A 21272-nucleotide genomic window follows, 5' to 3' on the forward strand; every position below is an offset into this window, starting at 1 on the left:
TTGAAATCAGGCATCTTCTTAACTATAAAATACAAATTATATCAACGAGGTACAATTTCACACTGGTTAAATTAGCTGGCTATTTTTTATTATTAAATATATTTTTATTGACTTAAGAGAGGAAAAGAGAGGGAGAGAGAGATAGAAACATCAATGATGACAGAGAATCATTGATGGGCTGCCTCTTGCACGCCCCCTACTAGAGATCGAGCTAGCAACCCAGGCATGTGCCCTTGAACCTTCAGTCCGCAGGCCCACGCTCTATCCACTGAGCCAAACCGGCTAAGGCTGCTGGCTATTTTTTTTTAAGGATAATATTTAACAGAAGTGAAGTTGGGATGAAATCATACATTGCCCATGGCTGGATAAATTAGTACAACCATTTAGAAAATAATTTAGCAATGTGTAACACACACGCTCCCATCCAGACACATGAACAATACTAACTTTTGCCTCAGTAATTTTAATTCTCATAATTTATCCTAAGCGAATAATCTAAAGTAAGAAAGGGGGAAAAAAAACCTTATTAAAGGAAGATGCTTATTGCAGTCTTATTTATCATGGTTTAAAAAATTGGAAACAGATTAAATTTCTAGATGTGAAGAAATAGTTTAAATAAAAGTATGTTATACCAGCCTCATGGAATGTTATGCAATCATACGATGATAATAATGAAGACCAGTAATCCTCACTTCATGATATAATACTGTGTGTGTGGGGGGGGGGGGGGGGGGGAGAAGAGAATCAGAATACATATAAAACTATATGCCCACTGATTACAATTTTATAAAAAACAGAGGTACACATAAGTATTAAAAGGGAACAGATATGCCTGGCCAGTGTGCCTCAGTGGTTGAGCATTGACCTATGAACCAGGAAGACATGGTTGGATTCCTGTCAGGCTACATGCTCAGGTTGCTGCTTGATCCCCAGTAGGGCCTGCAGGAGGCAGCCAATCAATAATTCAATGATTCTCTCTCTCATCAATGATGTTTCTATCTATCTATCTCTCCCCCTCTGAAATCAATAAAAATATAATTAACAAAAGGGAACATATAAAGACAAAACAAGTTATTTTTATAATAGTTCATATTAGACAGTTTCTCCTTTTAAATACAAAACTTTGTAATTTTAAAAAGAAGGGACAGAGAGATGACCTATTAAAAACAATAAAATCACCCTCCAACCCAATTAGCTGAGCATTTTCTTGGTGAAAACAGTTATTGCCCTTCTGTTGAACAAAATAAAAAATACTAATACTTGGATCTCATGGAATATTTCTTGGAATAAAGAACTTAATACTAAGTTATTTTGGTAACTTCCTAGAGAATAAGTCCTCTATCATTTTATGTGTACTCTGCGTGTTCAGTAACAGAAAAGGAGGTAATTCAGAGATTGTAGTTAAATTAGCATATTATAATTTTGGCTTTGTTTCTCTCCCCTCCCAACCTCCTACTTTTTTCTTCCTGGGCATCTAAAATATAAAGTGTTAAAATAAAACCAGTGGCGAGTTCATCACTGCCAAAACAGTATTATATGAAATGCTGAAGGGTATTCTTTAAGAGAGGAAGAAGAAGAAAAAGGTAAAGATAAAAATTATGAACAACAAAGTGACAACACAGATCTATCAACAAGTGAATCTAAAAATCAAGTGAATAAAAAAATCTGACGAACAGATAAACTGTTGACTAGAATAGAATCAGGGGCATAGAAAGGGAGTGGACTGAAAAAAAAGAAAGAAAGGGATACATAGGATTCTCTGAGATACTTGTTAAAAGTGACATATGCAGATGTTTGTTTTTCATGCTTGTATATAGTGATACATTTTGCATACTCTTTGGTTTGTATAAATATTATACAATTAAAAGTTAGAGTTAGTTATTTAAAATGAGTGAGACATATTTCCCTTATGTAATGTCTTTTTTCAGCCTTTTATTTTTATCAGAATTGATACATAAGTGGGTTTCTTTTTAAGTTATCTCACTGTTTTAGAAGTAGGCAAATCTGAACAAAAGATTTATTAAAAAATAAATAAAAAATAAAACCAGCAACAACAATTCCCATTTTTAGAGTGAACTTTAATCCGATTTTCACAACAATTCCCGCCAATTCAAAATCACTGCTCTTCTCTAGGTGGCAATAACACAGTGACTGTCTTTTGCATTAAAAATTACGAATGACAGTCACACAGGAGAAAGAAAACCTGCCTGAGACTTCTCCGTGGTCAAACGGGCACCAGCAAAAGCCAATGGCAAACCGACTGCAATTGTGTGCTTAGATATTTACAGCCCAAACAAACCATTTCCAATCTGTTGTTCAAACAATGGCATTAGGGTCTCTAAAAACATGCCCAGAAAAATGGAGAAGAAAACCTGGTTCCTGCAAATCCCAAGCTTCCTCTGAAGCCCCGTGAGTGCAGTGGCAGGCACTGGGGCACGCTCGCCGCCAGCTCCTTGCTCTTTGCTGGAGTGTCACCCAGATTCACTAGGATCCACATACCAAACACCTGCCAACCTAAGGCGCTCAGTAAACTTCTTGTTTGAGTGTGCAGCAAAATAGTAAGCACATGTTTTCACAAACTAATTTCCAAGGGGAACTGTTTACATGTTACCTTGTAGATAAATGGCTGCTGGAACACTGAATCTGTTTCAGAATTTCAGTCACACTGAGCCATTTTTCTTAGGCATAAAATAAATACCATAGCAGATTAGAATAATTCTGTAATTCTGCCTCTAGTTGTTAGAGCAACACGAAACCAGACTCCAGCTCTCCCTGTAGCCCGTTTCAAATCAGCCCACTCAATGCTCATATAAATATAAACACGTCAGTCAATCAACCATTAGGGCTGAAGGAATATCTTGGGAGCGAAAATGTAAACTCCTATTTATTTTCAAGGCTTCTAAGCTAAGCATCCTATTGCAAGTAATAAAACAGGCAGAAGTCAAGATGTTCTCTACCATGATAAAATTAAATAATATTAAATAGGTTAAATTAAATTAAGGAAATAAACACCTCAACTTATTAACTTTTGGGAGACCCAAAGACATGATACTTCTGGCTCTTGAAAGAAAAAATTACTATGCTCACTCTTTCTCTCTAAATTATTTGAGTTGTTTAAAAGAATCTACATTAGGGGGGAGGATGGGAATGAGCTGGAAGAGGTTAATGGGGAGGAGAGGGGACCTATGTAATACTTTCAACAATGAAGATTAAAAGAAAAAAGATAATCCAGAAAAAATAAAAGAATCTACATTAATACCTCTTGATCAATGTCAAAGTAAAAATTGCTTAGTATTTAAGTGATAAAATTGGTAACACTAAGCATCATGGCTTTGATTTTAAGTGGCTCCTGGTATTGTGACTTACACTGGAGTTGTTTGTGGGCTTTTAATACCACAGAAGGTCCCCATCTCTTCTTAGCTCAGACAGGCCCACAGCATGCTTGTAAAGTGGAAAGACCCGCTTAATGATGCAAATGTTTAGGTAATGATTAGAGACACTTTGAGCTGCAAATTCTCTTGTGATCTAAAATTTGCTCAAGTAGAAGATGGCTTCAGGCAGAACTGAAGGTGTATCTGCAAATGATGATTGCTGAATCTGTTAATTTAGAGTTGTTTTTCTTTGAAATGTCTTTATTCATTGCAATTTGCTGGTGACCTCAACTTGATTAAAAAAAAAAAAGTAAAACCTGCAAACATGTTTGTAGCTGAAGTCTATGCTTGCCATTAAACAGCTGTAAGTTTTAATTCGGAAACTGTAACAGTGCTCCCAGAGGGATCAGAATGACTAAACCAGAAAATATCTTGGTTCTCACGCTGAGTAAAACAGTGGTACCTCTTTCTTACACCTTGGAGAGACTGGGTCTCTGTAGAAGTAGATATTTGGGCCACCGTGAGTACAGTGGCACTTACTGTAAATGTTAACATTGAAGTGTAAACTACACGGAATACACCCAGCGCTGGCATTCACTGGTACCACACTGTGGGGTATGTTTTCATTGGTCAGCGCCCACGTCAGAGAGTTGGCTAAATATTTTGATTATCATCTTGCAATATACAAAACTTCTTGGATTGGAAATCAGAAATTCTCAAGGATGTCAATATTTATGTATTAGAGTTTTAAGGTCTTGAATATAGATTTTTTTTTTAACTGTGGCAAAAGTATTGAAGTGAGTTAAGTCTCCTCTGGGATATTAGCATATAATCTATAGAGAGGAGAGTCCAGATCCAAATGAAATGAGAATAATGCCGATGCTCAATCACTTTGACTTCATGTTGTAAAATCACCACCCAGCGTGTTTATGTAGGCCTAGCCTAGAGGCCAAAGGTTTCAACTACACAGCTCAACTTCTGATTTCCACTTTTGTTCCTTTGAGCCCATGAACCCCACGTCCTAATTCTGAGTTCCGAGATAACACAGTTATCATCCAGATTCAGGCCTGACATCATGTTGCCCTAGTGTCTTACTGTCCTGAGGTGTGAAGGTGTGAAGGTTTCCAGCAGGTACCCTGGAGGTCAGTCTACTCTGCCTTAGTTTATAGCTGAGAGAAGGCCCAGGGAAATTAGGCGGCTTGCCTGAGTACGTGATACAGTGGGAACCTATTAGAGCCAGACTGTGACTCCAAAAACTCATGTCTGCTCCCTCAGATCAACACAGAATAAATACCACTGGGGAAAAGGATCAGTCAGAACAGGCTCCATCATTAGCAGGGGCCAATGCAAAATGAAAATGTGGGGCTCCTTATTCAAAAAACATTAGAAATTTCAAGATGGCCACAGCCGAGTGCCCTTGGCACAGGGCCAAGTGTGGCTGCACAGGTTAACAGGCCCATGTAACTGACCATCAGTGCAGTTTCATTAGTGACTAGGCTTTGATTCTATGAAGGCAAAGGGGAAGAAAAGCTCTTTGATCACGAAATGCCCAAACATTATCTGTTGCATAGGTAAATGAGTGAGTAAGTGTGGGAAGGCACCTAGAAAATCACTAAGACCCAGGGTCAGGTTGAGTTAATACAGTAAGTCATCCAAAATACCTGGTCCATTATTTAAGTGTCACAATTCATAATCTGAAAATACTTCACAATATAATACACTTTGCAAGCCCCCATACAAAGAAGTTGCCAGAATTATGTCCAAAACGTGAGTGGCAAGGTATACATGTGGTAGCATTACTATGCTTTTTTATACTTAAGAAATGCCAACTTCTTACAAAAACTGTTTTATATGTTTTCTGTCTCTTTCTGCATTTAGAAGTAGTCATCAGATGTTTTGAGGCCTACCTGTATGCAAAATCTATAAGCCCTTCAGATATGAATATTTCATACATTGCTAGTCATCTCTGATTTGAAAACAATGATATTAATAACAAAATGAGTATATTGAGTTTTTATTATGTCAGGTACCATGCTAAGTACTTTGCATACATTTCCTCCTGAAGAAAGACATCATAACATCTCTATGGGTAGACACATTATCCTGATTTTCTACAAGGAAAACAAGGCTCCGCGAGGTTGCATGGCAGAGTCAGATTTTGGCGTCGGGCCATTTGGACTCCTGGAGAGACTAAGTTTTTGGAAGGAGAATAGTGCCGGTAGGATGTACGAGAACGCACTGCAAAGGCTGTGGCTTGTCTTAAGGAATGTGACTTGCATGTGATCCAGCCTGGGTGAAGGTTCATTTTGGGGAACAAAAACACAACCATAAACCACTGAAAGTAAACATTTCCGATATTGAAAATCTATGGTTCATTTTACAGCATACTGCAAAGGCCGGTGTACAAAGACAGGTACAAAGTTGAACAAAGTTAGGGCCCCTCACTCATCTTTTATGAGGCTTCAGGGATGATTTATTGCTTTACTGTACCAAGAAAAAAAGGTTAAACAGTCTGGAGTGAGGGGAGAACCAGGCCAAGATTTCCAGTCAGGGAACCTGCAATATATTTCACTAAAGGGCAAGAAAGAAAAAAAGTGGGTGCATTTTCTGTGTATATACAGGATGTACAATATGTAGCCAAAATACATGAAACTTTAACTTTAGAGCTTCATGGGTTAATAGTTGTTTTGAAGTAGGAACCATGAGAAAATATGAATTTACTAGAGGCCCAGTGCACAAAATTTGTGTACAGGTAGGGTCCCTAGAGGCTGCCAGCTGCTAGCAGGGGCCTCTCTTCCCCTGCTGCCTGCTGCGGCTGCAGGCTGGGGCCTCCCTTCGCACCTGCCTTGGCCTGGCACCGCCCGCTCACCTACTCCCCCATCCTGCCACAGTCCTGCTCTCATCAGGGCCCATTGGGCTGGCAGCGCCTCCACTGCCACCTGCTGCCAGCACCGCATCCCCGATGCCTGCCATGTTCGGTGCCGCCCCCTGGTGGTCAGCATACTTCTAACTCCCAGTCGGTGGAACTCCCGCCCGTGGGGACAATTTGCATAGTAGTCTTTTATTATATAGGATAAGCATGAAATGTCTCAGGAGTTGAAGAGAACAGAGTTAGTGTTTCTGTCTCCACTGAGGAGATAAAAATGCCTTCATAATGATGGCTCATATTTATTATGATGTTTCAAAGTGTTAACGTGGCAGGGGCATCTTACTTCTCATTTAAAACAAGCCACAGGGAAAAAATAATTGAAGAAAAAAATATGGAAGCATAATCAAAGCACATTCATTTGATATATTCTGTCCACTTCTTTGTAGTACTGGCCTCCAGTGTCACGTCTTTTATAGTTTTTAATTGCTTCATTGCATGAAATTCTGTTCTAGGTATGCAACATTTTTTGAATAATGGCAGAAAGATATTTCTGGCCAAACACATGAATATGTTTATGTAATATACACTGTGTGTACACAATATGCATATGTAATGATGTCAAATACAAACACTTTGTAACAAAATGCTGATTTGGTTCCTGTATCCATTGGTGAGTCTCCTCCATCAAGTCAATTGTGTTGGTGGTGGTCCCACGCTCCTGCCCAAGACTACAGTAGGCTGCATGCATGAGCAGCTGTCAGGATTCTATCCATGGAGACTGAGGGGTGTCTATTGCTAGGAAAGGTTTCTCAGGAAGACTTGGTCTCTTGATCTGCTTTATTCTCACCTGGAATGTGCCTGTCTTAAAGGGACCTTGGAAAGAGCTAGCCAAGGAGAGGCTGACAGGCTGAGAAGAGCAGAGAATACAGAAAGCGTGCGATGACATTGTTGAGCCACCTCATCTCACAACTTCTTATTATGTGACTTAATATGCCTTCATTGTTTAAGCACTTTTGAGTTGGGTGTTCTGTTACTTGTAGACAAAATCTACTTGACTAAGCACCTATTGTGTTCTAAGAACTATTCTGGCCAATTTACACACATGCTCCCTAATGAAGTTAACATCTCTTTAAGGGCTGTTTTCTCTTCTTAACACACAGGGAACTAAGGCTGTTGGAGAAACTAGTGATATACCCAATTTCTCACATCTTGTTGGCCGACAGGGCAGGATTCCAACCTAGTCTATCAGCCTTGGAAAGTCACCATTTAAAATCTCTGTTTGAGTTTGTGTATATGTGTGTGGTGTTGTATTTTTATATATGTCCACATTTATACACGTATGGTGACGGTGTTATTTGTAGAAGCACAGTCATTTATCTTTGATAAAATGTTAAAAATAGTGGGGCATAATTGAGGGACTATGCAACAAAATAAAGCAAATGGTAAGAACTGGGAAAGGTAGTCATTGCCAAATTGCCTTATCCATTAGGAGGTACTTATTTTCCTTCTCATGGGTCAGATAATTCAAAACTCTGTTCTCAGGGCTAGCTAAGAAATTGTGCCAGATAACATGCACATTACGTACTTATCTTTAAGACCATTTAGGATTGTTTTAAGGGAGATATGTGTCTCTAAAGAAAATACTGAATCAAAGGTGGCACATTTTCTGTGCAGAGCTTACCATGCACTCTCCCCTTTTCACAGCAGAATCTGCTAATCAGTCAAGGCATTCTTTTTCTCCCTGACCTTGGATGTGGCCACACATTTCTACAACACAAGCTCCAGCAGTCACTACCGAGCAGTTAGGTCTGGCTTTCTACTTTGAAACTCATGGGCCCGTCTGTCCTACATCCATGATCAGTTGGGGATGGCTCTTCAGGGATGTAATTGAAAATTACAGGGAAATTGTGCAATGGTAGCGTATCAACCCCTGAGAGCTGAAAGAGGTGCAATTACTACTAACTGAAAACATTATCTAAGTATGTCTGAAAATTGAGTCTAAAAACTGTATTAGCAGCAATGAAGTTTAAGTGATCCCAAAAGAAAAGGGCAAGATGTTGTAAAATGTAAATGGCAATAATATTTTTGAGTAGTCGAATTATTTTTTGTCTGTCTCTTTTTACAAATAGCTATATGCTTATTCATGAAGTGGATTCACAATTTTTAAATCACCATTAGATTTGATCCTGCCACCTAGGAAATTAAAATATGAAAATAAATATAGTGTTAAAGAATCCTACTATACTGAAAAGAACCATGGAGATCATCTAGATTCTTTCTGTTGCCAGTCCCCACCTCACTTAGTTCTAATCAGAAAACTAAGGCCAGCAAGGCCAGTGCCTTGTCCATAGGTATCTGGTTGGCTAACAGTTGAGCCAGGCTAGGTTTCAACTCCCAGCTCTGTTCTCTTGCTTCTTGTTCGAACTGCTCTGACAGCCCTGTCTGTGATGGGTGCACACTTTGAACTCTACAATTACGTTAAGCCTTAGCTATTACCTAAGTGTATGGCAAAGAGAGGAGAGGAGAGGAGAGGAGAGGAGAGGAGAGGAGAAGAGAAGAGAAGAGAAGAGAAGAGAAGAGAAGAGAAGAGAAGAGAAGAGAAGAGAAGAGAAGAGAAGAGAAGAGAAGAGAAGAGAAGAGAAGAGAAGAGAAGAGAAGAGAAGAGAAGAGAAGAGAAGAGAAGAGAAGAGAAGAGAAGAGAAGAGAAGAGAAGAGAAGAGAAGAGAAGAGAAGAGAAGAGAAGAGAAGAGAAGAGAAGAGAAGAGAAGAGAAGAGAAGAGAAGAGAAGAGAAGAGAAGAGAAGAGAAGAGAAGAGAAGAGAAGAGAAGAGAAGAGAAGAGAAGAGAAGAGAAGAGAAGAGAAGAGAAGAGAAGAGAAGAGAAGAGAAGAGAAGAGAAGAGAAGAGAAGAGAAGAGAAGAGAAGAGAAGAGAAGAGAAGAGAAGAGAAGAGAAGAGAAGAGAAGAGAAGAGAAGAGAAGAGAAGAGAAGAGAAGAGAAGAGAAGAGAAGAGAAGAGAAGAGAAGAGAAGAGAAGAGAAGAGAAGAGAAGAGAAGAGAAGAGAAGAGAAGAGAAGAGAAGAGAAGAGAAGAGAAGAGAAGAGAAGAGAAGAGAAGAGAAGAGAAGAGAAGAGAAGAGAAGAGAAGAGAAGAGAAGAGAAGAGAAGAGAAGAGAAGAGAAGAGAAGAGAAGAGAAGAGAAGAGAAGAGAAGAGAAGAGAAGAGAAGAGATTTCAGATAATATTTTACAGTTATTTGGGGGCTTGGCAGAACACAGGCTCCTGACTTTTTCATTGACCTCTGAGGACATCAAGCCCCATGAGCTGGAGATGGTCTTGGCTTTCAGTGAATGAGGTGGGGTAGTTTTACCTAAGAAACCCCATCCAATTAGCCAAGAGACCAGCAAAGCCAGAGCCAATGTCAGAGCCAACAAAAGATGACCGACTTATTGCCATCACCTTTTGTCAACAATCTTTGCTCAAGTGGTAGCTCATTTAGAACACATTCCCAAGGTCTTCCAAAGTGGTCCCCCGGCCCCCAAAATGCTCCTTTATTCAGTCACCTTATGAAAGACAACTGGATTCCGGGACCCTATAAATTCAATTAATTAGGTAAATAATATTCACCCTCACAAAAAATAAATGACTACATATAGTGTGCTTAGTACAAAGTAAAACATGAAGCTCAGTAAGGTTAATTTTTGCTGCCCGTCTGCACCTCACTTGTAATAGTAGTTGTTACTACTATAATGATTCCATTTAAAAGCCTCCAATTGATTATTCTAAAAGTAACAGGGCCCTCACTACCCCTTCTGTTCTATAATTTTATTGTTTCCCCACAGATTGAATGAAGGGGTTTTTATAGTAAGTGGTTGAGATTATGAGCTTTGAAGTCAGACAGGCTTAGGCATGAATTCTGACCCTGCACTGTGTGTTCCTAAGGCACTTAACTGTGGCAGACAGAATAACGTCTCCCACCCTCCCCAAGAGCCTGTGCCCTGATCCCTGACCTGTCAATATGCTGCTTTAAATGGCAAGAGGGACTTTGCATAGTGATTAAATAAAGGCTCTTAAGATAGGAACAGTTTCTTGGATTATCTGTATGGGCCCAATGTAATCACAGGCTCCTTAAAAAAATGGACGAGGAGAGGCAGGAGTCCAAGGAGATGAGATTAAAGAAACAGAAGTCAGAGCCCTGGGATAGTTGTCTTTGAAGACAGAGGAAGGGACCACAAGTGGAGGAATAAAGGCAACTTCTAGAAGCTACAAAACATGAAAATGGATCCTCCCCTTGAGCCTCAGGAAGGAATAGCCATTGACTTTACTCTCGTGAAACCCACTTGGGCCTTCTGACCAGAACTGTAAGGTACAATATCTGGGCTGCTCTAGGCCTTTGCGTTTGTGGTGATTTGTTACAACAGCAATAGCAAACTGATGCTCCTTCAACATCTGTGTCTTCATCTATAAAATGGTAAAAAAAAATGGATGTGCCCCAAAGGGCTGATACGAGGATTATATAAGAGAGTGTAAATAAAACTCTTCAGTGCTTGGCAGAGGTTAAGGACTCAATAAATGTTCACTATCATTATGCATATGATATCATCATAGAGTAGGGACTTATACATTGCTGGCTATAATAAAAGGTGGTTCCATAAAGCATCATTCATTGTATCATAATAACACCTTACATTGCAGCAGCACTTATCTGGTTTTTACAAAGCAATTTCACCTCCACTGTCTTATCTGATGCTCATGATCATAGCAAGTCCACAGAGGAAGGGGCGGTGCCTTCCCGAAGTCACTCAGAGAATGCTGTTGGCCAAAGTTGGCATCTAGGTCACCTGATTCTAAATACAGGAGGCTTCCAGTCTCATCATGTGGCTTACGGAAACACTCACCGTAAGCAGAATCTTCCTCGGAAACAAAAATGATAAGCCAAATGATGATGGGCTTGCTCATCACACATCTGACCATTTCCTGTATGATCTTACCCGGGAGGTTTTCTGCCAGGGCCTCGAGGCCCCCTCCCTCTGCACGTAGCCCGAGCCCTCTCGGTAATGCATCTAGTCAATTGTGCAAAACACAAGGGAAGAAATTCCATCCTGACCGAGGCAGGCAATCACCTTATGCCCTGAAGCATGAAGTTTGATTACCCTTATCTCAGTTTATCATTAAGTCAAAAAATGTTGCTACAAATACTGGCCCAGGACTCCATTTATGAAATGATATAGGCCAGTCAGCAGAAATAAGTGGTGCCCTTTTTCTTTCTTAATTTCTGCTCACTGTAAAGATCTTTTGCAAACTGGGGGGTGGGGAAGCCTCTTTAGCTTTGAGCAGATTTGATTACTTTTTTTGCTCTTCCATGAGCTAGCCGGGAAGCCTTCAGCTCATAACCGTTCTCCCAGTGCTGTAGGCAAAAGGTTTCAGACCTACTACTTAGTGACCTGCCAGCACTAGTTTTGGAATCCAGAGCCTTGCTTGGATGGGAATCTGTGCCCTGGCTATCCTAGAGCACTGTTTCTCAGTGTGGCCAAGGGATAAAACAGGACACAAGTCACCTGACATGTTTGTTTAAAATGCAGACTCCTGGGTCCTATTCCAGACCAATTGGTGCTGCTGGGCCCTGGATTTTGCATTTTAACCCTATGTGATTCTGATAAATTTTAAAGTCTGAGGACCACTGGTAGTGATCAAAATTGTGTGTGATGGCAGGGACGGTCTAGGGGTGTGCCTGAATTTCCATGGAGTTATTCAGGTTTTTGTCTGCCTGGGGGCTACCAGTATAGAACACAGCTGACCATCTACATTTGTCTTTCAACACCACCACCAAGTGGCAGCCATATTCTGACAGCTAAAATCTGGGTCAGGGGTATGCAACTAAGCATCAAGGTCTGGGGTAAATCTGCAGGCCACTGGACGTCTCCAACCAAGTCCCCCTTTCCAATCTGGCTGAATCTGTGACAAGTGTAGTGGGTGGGGGTGGAACGTAGCTGGTTGGGAAACTGGCTTCAAGGTACATGCATCAATTAAAGGAATGCGATCAAATCCCAGGTGAAAGAATGGCACAGTGTAAGGGGTAAGCAGGTGGGCTCTGGAGCCAGCCTGCATTCGTTTATTTAATAGACACTGAGATATACACAGCACTCACTGCATGCCAAGCTCTGCTCTAAGTGCTGTTCAAATATTAATCTATTTATGTCTCACACCAACCCTACCAGGTGGATGCAACCACCATCATCCACCTTTTATGTGGTGAAACTGAGGCTCAGAGACGTTAGGTAATTTGCCCAAGGTCACCAGGTATCAGTCACACAGCTGGTACTCACACCAAGAAAAGCTGGCTTCAGAGTTTATGTTCTGAAGCCCCCTACTAGGGCTGCTTCTATTGGATCCAAGTCCCCTGGTTCCACTACTCATTAGCCCTTCAGCCCTGGGGAAATTACTTGAACTTCATATCCCTCAGTCTCCCTCTGTGTAAAATGAAGATATTATTAATAACGGTATCCACCTCATAGAATGCTGATCAAATAATTTAATATATGCACTTAAATGAGTATCAGGCACATAGTAAGCACTTAATAAATGCTAGCTCTTAGCTATTAGTCCACACTCTCAGGGATAGTGTGAGGCTTAAACTAGGTAACATATTTAAAGTGCTAGGCACCACGCCATGGCACACGGTGAGCACACAGTAAGCGCTAGCTGTTATTATTAGTTGAGTTGAGCCAGGCCAGGTTATTTTAGGTCCTGTCTGGAAGGCAACTGTGCTCTAGGAAGGGGGAGGTAACATGCCCTTCACTGCAAAATGCAACTGGGTGGGAGCCAGACAATTACTAGACTCAACAGGTTCTCTGCTTTACATCACTGGAATATTCCTGAAAAGTTCCCGATATTGAATTTGTGTAGGCTTAATCCATTTCCCCCATTGACCTATTTTATAATTTCTGATTGATCTTTCATTGGCAGCGATTCTTCACACTTAAGAGTCTTCTCCCAGACTGTCATGTAACTATTAACTTGTAAAAGACTTAAATATACCAAGAAAAAATTGAACTACTGTCTCAATTCTTGGCAAAGCAATTGCCTTAATCATTCCGTAAAGTAAATGTTTTCATTCTGTTTTTCTTTTATTATGTGTTCTAATAAGCACACTTAAACTACAAAGAACCTCCAGTCTTTCCTCCCACACAAAGCTTATCAATTCCACTATTAACCTTAACCGCAGGTCGATTACAATGTATGCCAACTCCAGGGGTTAATTATGGTTTGGAAACAACCCTCATACCCAAGCAGCATAGCTTGGAGTAGGGATGGGCACTCCCTACTCCATGGAGGGGAGAAGGGAGAAGGTAAGGAAGTTGGGCAGGTAGGGTCTTGGGGAGCCACTAATGGGAGGTGAGTTTATCCTGAAAGCTCAGACCCAGAAAGGGGTGCTGAATCCCCAGGAACTCTCACGATTGGGGTTCTCAAAGAAGTATTAGTAACTTTCCAAGCCATTTACTGCTTTCCCCTCTCCCTATTATGGAAAGACAGGCAATAGCTCCAACCCCATTTCTTGCACAGTTTACCAGCCACCATAGGCTACAACTGCAATGTAATAAAAAGTAGAACTCAATGAACACATTCACTGAAATATTTGCTGCACGTCCACTGTGTGTCACTCACTCTGTTAACTTACAGGGGTTAACAGGGAATCTAGCCTCTTGGGGCTGCAGTCTAAATGAGCATCTAGATTCCAACTTTTTAAAAAAAAAATATGTATTTAATGATTTCAGAGAGGAAGGGAGGGAGAGAGAGGGATAGAAATATCAACGATGAGAGAGAATCATTGATTGGCTGCCTCCGGCACGCCCCACACTGGGGATCTAGCCATGTCCCACCCACGTACCCTGACGAGGAATTGAACTATGACCTCCTGGTTCATAGGTTGACGCTCAACCACTGGGCCATGCCTGCCGGGCTAGAGTCCAACTCTTATCATTCTCACAGTTTCAACAAGTTTCTTCTGTCTCTTCCACTTCTTATCTTCACATTCCCTTCTCCCACCACCAAAAATTCCCATATATGTAAGCAATTTACTCTTTATTTCTTTATTTTAGAGTCTATGTCTAGAATCTTTTTAAGTTAAAAAAAAAGCGATGTAGTCTGGTTCTGCTAAACAACACTGTGTGTGGGAGAAACCATCTTGCTGGGAAATTTGAGGCAGGGGTGGTTTCTGATCATGGAGTAATTACTACATCATCACAAGATTGAGCCCATTCATTCTGATGGCTTAAGCAGCAGGGCCATCTGCTGAATGGCTAAGCACAGTAGACCAGAGACACTGAATAAATATTTGTGGATTGCATGGCAAATTGCCTCTTCACACCTGAAATGCAAGTCTGTCCTAGGTTAGGACTCCAACGTGGACAACTGATCTAGACCCCCACCCCTACCCTAGGGCCTTTGCCTAAGCTGTTCTCTATGCCTGGAATGCCCTCCTCACCACCTCCCCCACTGCCCCCTCACAGTCCACCTGTCCAAATCCTACCTAGTTCAAGGACCAGCTCAAATATCAGTGGCTCCACAAAGCCTCCTCTGACCACCCTCGCCAGAAATAACCTCTCACTCCTCTCAGTTTCCACAGGTCTGTGTGTATGTTGTCTGACACGTAAAACACTTGCCATTTTATTTTGGCGATGTGTTGACCTTGTCTTTTCTGTATACCACTCAGCAAGACCCTTGAGCTCTGGAACTGTGTCACGTTCCTCTCCGAACCCTCTCCCTACCCTGGCACCCACTTGTACAGCACAGACACTTGGTAAAAGTTAGCTAGATAAACATACGGTTACCCCAGCAATGGCAAAACCAGAAACATTCTGTATGTAGCGTTCTTTATTTATCCTGCAAAAACAGTAGCATTCTTTATCCCTCCTTCTGCCTCTCCTCCTCCTTCTGTAGCTTTGAAAATATATTTACTCCATCCATCAATTACCCAGGAGAGGTTTGGGGACCTACTGGTCAATGTAGACAACTCTGTAGACCAAAAGAGCTCCCCGAGACCCTTAGAATGACAAGGAAGGCCTAAGCCAATACAGACACTGGGGGAGTTCGAGTCCCTGGTCTGCTGACAGCAGGCACCTGGGGAATGGAAGTGTTATTTTCTCAAATAGCTTCATCTGCTCTGCTTCATATACGCCAGTTCCTCAGCTGAGTAGAAACTCCAGTCTTTATTTTTAAATACAGACTCCAATAACAGGCTAAGTAATTGCAGATCATCCTGAGGCCTTATTATGCCTGTACCAACATATTGAATTTTTTAAAACCCATATTTCCTTCCCATAAATATATGTTGAGAACCTTACATTTCAGCATTATTGTAGTGGTAATGTGTATTTGTTTTTCTTCCCCCCCCCCATAGGGATCCTGAATAAAACAGATCCCCAAGAAAAAATGCTGATGCATGGGTGACATTTCTCAACAATGTGTCTGATGACTCACAGAGACAAAAGGATTCTCTCATAATCATAGCTAAGAAAAGTGTATATTACAATACAAGGCACAGTCAAACTTCAGTAATACACTTTTCCTCCTGGTGCCGCTGATGCTTGAACAGCTGCAGCTCACTGTCTTAGCTGACGGGGCCCATAAATACTCCTGGGAAATGGGACAAGGATATATAATGGGTCTTCACCTGCCAAGTTCAGGGAAATGAATGTCGGGCACACCCTGACGCAGAAGCACTCTTTGGTGGAGAATGATGAATATTGCCATTTGTCCTCTGCCACCGTAATTTTGGACAGGAGAGCCTAACAAGGAGAAAAATGGTGGGAGAAGATAACTGTTCTAGGACACTTGAGAAGAGGGCGTGTCATAATTATTTGGCCAACAGGAATACAAATGAAAGAGTAAAATGATACAACTTAGTTCAGAGAAAGGTAAAATTTAAGAGCATACCCATTGTGTAACATTTAATTTCCTTCACTAGAAAAATTTCCCTCAAAATCTGACTCTTTTCTTGAAAAACAAATGTCAGAAATACCAGGGACTCAGAAAACTGCAGAACAGCCCCCGCCCCTCCCCGGCCCCCCTTTTCTGGAAGCAATTCAGTGCAGTGGTGAAGATGTGGGCTGAGAGGTATGGCAGACCTGGTTTGAATTCTGACTCATACACTTCCTGCCCTGTGACCTTAGGAAAATAACTTCTCTGGTGCCTGGGCTTCATTTTGGTAATCACTGATGCTAACTAAACCTACCCCCCGCCGCAGGTGTTTGGAGGTAACATGATATAATAAAGATATAATCTTAGGTGGTGCCTAGAATTTACTAAGCAGACAAACAATGAATGGCTGCCCTTTTCTTCTCTTCCTCTTCATCATCATCATCATCAACACCATCATCGTCATCATCAATCATTATGGAAGAGGACCAAAGTTTTGCCACCGTGAAGCAGCCTTTTGGGATACTGATTTTAAGCTGTTTAAAAGACTCAGAAAGAACCTTTGACCCTCCCCCCTTTCCTGCCCTAGAGACTCAGACAAATAAACTAGCTTTAGGAAGGAGATTTTAGGCTGCTCACCGTAGCCTAATTTGAATTAAGTATGGTAAATAAGTGGCTTTCGGGCAGGAGCCTCTTAGCTAGATCCCCCTGTGTGCCATTGTTCCTGAGTCACCCAGCAAGGATTCTCCCTCCAGGTGTGTTCGCTCCTCCTCATCTACATTGCCCATTCTCACTTCTGAAATCTAATACCCAGTCCACCGGTTTATCCTTTGTCTAAATATGTCTTATATACCCAATGTTGCCTCACTGTCTTTGAGATTTTCACGCATATGTGAATTACCCATGCACATGTGTTAATTTTCTCCTGTTAATCTGTCTGTTAATTTGATTATTAGCCCAAAGAAGAACTTAGAAGGCAGGAGGAAAAGCATTCATATTTTCCTTTCAGTCCCCAAAATATCATCCCAACTGTTTGGTGGCCGATTTCATTAGTAAATATTAGGAAAAGGAGCAAGGATACAATCACCTGCCAGAACATGAGGCATCAAACCCCAAGAGCAGCACTTCTAATTAGAAAAGTTCTTTTTACGGTTGGCAACATAACCTAACAAATACATCCACCTAATTCATGTCATTCTTGCTTTAATAAGCAAAGACGACTGTAGCTGATCTCTTACTGAGTAAAGTGAAGAAAAAAAAAGTGATAGAAATCATTGGATACTATTAGCCACGGGTCCTGATGGAGCAGTAACCTGTTCAAGTCTCCAAAGAATTAGACAAGGTCTTTTCTGTTTTCAGATTTTCAGGATCACAAGCTAAAGGATACTTCATTTTTTTCTTCCTCTTTTCAGATAGAGTGAATTCTGAAGGTCGAGGATTGAGTGGTGTCTGAATGGCTCCTTTTCATGCTGCAATCCCAGTGGTTTAATCGTATCAAGGCTAAGGAAGCTTTCCTGTGGGTCGTGGAAGGTTGGGACAAGTCCCCTCTTAAGTGGAACACACCATTTCCAGCCAGCCTTTCTGCAGGTGGGCCCCCAGAACTGGATGAGGGGCCCGGCACAGGTTGCCAAACAATGGAAACTTCCCGTTCTGGGTGTTAACTTTAGTTACCACAGCCAGACAATGCTGCCAGTGGTGTGGAAGAAAAGATTGCTGTAGCCAGCTGTGCCGTTCACAGTCGGATGGCTTCTGTGTAGCTCCAAATGGTGATGGAGCCAGCAGCCTGTTGTAGCCAAGGACAGGATGATGGATGATCTACACACTGTGTCCAAGTAGAGAGAATGGCAGAAGTTCACTTCAGGGTTGTTAAAATGCTAATCTGGGTGAGTTAACAGAAGCTTCATAGAAAAGAGAAGTTTGAGAACTCGGTACACCTCATGTGGTACCTATGTGGACCACTCATTTGGTCGCCCCTGGTTACATGAACAGTTGCTTTGTGAAGAAGAAAGTTTCCTCCTTTTCCTGTTGGGATGAATGATTGCAGCCTCCGTTATCAGCTGCGCTGCCTCTGCCATCAGGGGCTGAAGAGGAAAAGTCAGCCAGATGACAGCCACCTCAACTAAAAAGGATTATGATATGCTCAGTACAGTTGTATGCTTTTTATTCCCTCTGCATGTCATGGGAATAAATCAAAACACACTCTTTTCCCCAACTGGAAGTTGGCAGCAGTTCACAAAATAAGCGGCAACCTCAGACATGAGCTTTGGTAGATGGTAACGTGCTACGTCTCCATTCACATGAGTCCGGGAAAGTGAGACCTCCCACTCTAATGACACTTTCAATATGTGAATTACACTAATAGTACATTGGATCCTCAGTGTTGAAAGCAGGAAGGCTGGACCTCTGTCTATATTTGGTATAATCAATCTCGCTTTAAAATTTCTAGGATAACACACTATACTTCCAAAAAGGGGCGCATATTTGCATTTCTTGCCTAATGGTATGTTTTGCCGTTCTCTATTTTTTTTCATTCTTACTTATATTGAACATATAGAAACCTGCCTGCCGAGCCTGTTGCTGGAACACTAGCTAGCACAGCTCCTTGCGAATGATAACACTCAATAAATACGGAGTGGTTGGCATGCCCCAGGTGCCTCTTGCTTCCTCTAGAAATGAATCTAGAACGTGCAGGTTAAAGTCTATTAATTGAAATAAAAGGTAATATTTTAGTCTGCAATATGCTAAGGAAGGAGTTCACCTCCTATGGTTACACCAATAATGGTTAGGCATTCAGCCAGGCTCTTAACTCTGCATAAAATGCATCAGGAGGGTGAAAAATGACCCTATTTCGGATGCATTTTTCACCCCTTGTATCTTAGTGAAATTCACATGCGAGAACAATGACTAAGCTAATTACCAAGGTTCATTATGATGGAGCAGCAAGAAGTGAAGAACTTCTCTAGTTTCAGTAAGTCCTTAAAACTATGGGCATCTTTTGTGAATCAAAGCTCTATTCCTGCCTACTTGCCTGTGTGCCTTTCAAGCAGCAGAAACCACCACGGCACAGGGGCTAGCGGCCCACTTACCCAGAGCAGTTACTGGACAGATCCCTCCCTCGCTGAGCAGCCAGTGAACTGAAGGCCACTGGATCTCTAAGCTGTCCTCCCTGTAAGGACTAATAGGTTGACGTCACAGCCATCTTTCAAATCCATCAAACCAGGGGAGGAGATAGGACAAAACAACAACACACAACAACAACAACAACAACAAATGAACACACACACACACACACACACACACACACATGAACACACACACACACACAAACCACAGCAGGGAAGAGGGCAGAACGCCCACAAATCTAAATCAAACTCAAGTTAACCAGCTTTCAGGGAAGAGGGCAGATCACCCACAAATCTAAATCAAACTCAAGTTAACCAGCTTTCTGGTAATGGGGAAATAGCCATATTCCCAGCACACCGTCCTGCATCACAGACCGGTTCCTCACAAAAGCTTACCTATGCAGCGCCCCTCAAGAAAGGAGGACAGGTGGCATTATTCTGCGGGAACCAATAAGAAGCAGTTGTTGATCTGACTAAATGTGCCAATGGCGGAAAATGGTCTGCTGAACAACATATTTGGGAAATCTGAGGGTTACTTCTTGAACTGTCTTTCTGAGAGCACATCCTAGAGACCTAAATCAAAGCACAGACACTCGCTATAAAAAAACAAGACTCGGTAAAGGCTGAGCTATTATAGTTCATTTACCTTCAGATGTTTAAGTTCATGATAATATAGGCCCACATCTCAGAGTTTATGTGGCCGTTTCTATTTAGCTAAGCCAGGGCAAACGTTTGTGTACTATTTGCCAGGTTGACAGAATATGCCTGTCACTCACTACATTAAACATGACTACACACAACTTAATTTCCCGAGTTAGACAGCTAAGAGAGCCAGCGGGATTTTTTAACAACATGAATAAACCGGCTTCAAAACCTATTGCTTAAACCACCAACAAGGATAGTAAAATCATCACCCTGAGCTGTCTTAAGATTAGATTTCTCAGTTCAACCAGGAAGAAACCCTGAAAGAAATTCTCCAAACAAGTTATACCTCCTATTCTGAGAAACAGAGACAATCCAATTTAGGGGGAAAAAAAAAAAAGTTAAACCTTTCCCTAGGACTTCAACCTTGAAATAAACAAAACAATCCGCTCCTTTGCCCCAAATACCAGGTAGATCCTGCAGACTTAAAATTCTTAGTAGCTGGAAGTTCTTGGGAAAATTGCCCTAGACACTTATTTCCCCTAGAAACTGGAAACACTACCGTTATTTTTATGGGAACGTAGCCGCCTGTCGAGGTGGACCTAGGTCCAATGACTGTTTACAAAGTCTATACATCTACAATGATGATTCACTGTCCCTTCGGAGCGGAAAATCGCGCAGCCTGGAGCGGTGAGGGGTTGGGATGCTGGAACTTGGGTTACTGACTGGTCACCTCAGAACAGGGAGCTCTCCCCCGCCCTGGCTTCCTCTAGGGCTGTAATTAACGCCGCTACTTCATTCCGCCTTAGCTCCTTGACACTTAGCTTCCCACAAGTTCAGGATTTAAACAATCACCTGACAAGCACTGGCCCCGAGAGTCGATGTAGCAGACAATTTTTGAACCCAGTTTTCATCCACACCTTTAAGTCCTTTATGACCTTTTTTTATTTTCAATCCAAGAGTTAGACACGACAGAGGAAGCATTAAGCCCCTCCGCAATTCCCCCAAGGCGGCAGCCCCAGAAACAAACATCGCTGTCAAGACTGGAAATAAAAGTTTCCCTACCTTCCTCCTCACCATCCCCCTGCCAGAAGCTGCCGACCGGAGCGGCGGCTCTCTCCCGGCTGCAGGACGCCTCTCGCCGCGGGAGAAGGGGCTCATGCAAAATTGACTCTTCCTTATTTGTTTCCATCCATAATTGATGGGCAGATGAGAACGTAACACATCTCAGCGCCGGGCTCTTGCCGCCTGGCGGAGACCCTGTCCAAGACGCTTCCGTAAATCATTTCCAGCCGGAGAACAAAGCACGGAAAGTTGCGGGGGAGAGTGGCCGGGAGGAGAAACCCGGGCGCCGGG

At 41.9% G+C, this 21272-nt stretch overlaps 1 protein-coding gene across 13 annotated transcripts in view; it reads right to left on the reverse strand.

Moving 5' to 3' along the window:
- Nucleotides 1-21272, reverse strand: part of SEMA6D (sema domain, transmembrane domain (TM), and cytoplasmic domain, (semaphorin) 6D) — a 365068-nt gene that overhangs the window by 35000 nt on the left and 308796 nt on the right. For 4 of the 13 annotated variants that reach the window (XM_014548797.1, XM_014548795.1, XM_014548796.1 and 1 more), the window contains exon 1: nucleotides 20982-21272. The exons of 7 other annotated variants lie outside the window; for them this stretch is intronic. The gene's annotated coding sequence lies outside the window, so the exon portion shown is untranslated. Of the gene's footprint in view, nucleotides 1-15907; nucleotides 16023-19670; nucleotides 19689-20981 lie in introns of those variants that run through there. 2 more of the 13 variants (XM_014548792.1, XM_005877508.2) reach the window with 2 other exon arrangements.

Source organism: Myotis brandtii, unplaced genomic scaffold, assembly GCF_000412655.1.
Source record: "Myotis brandtii unplaced genomic scaffold, ASM41265v1 scaffold521, whole genome shotgun sequence".
NCBI lineage: Eukaryota > Metazoa > Chordata > Mammalia > Chiroptera > Vespertilionidae > Myotis > Myotis brandtii.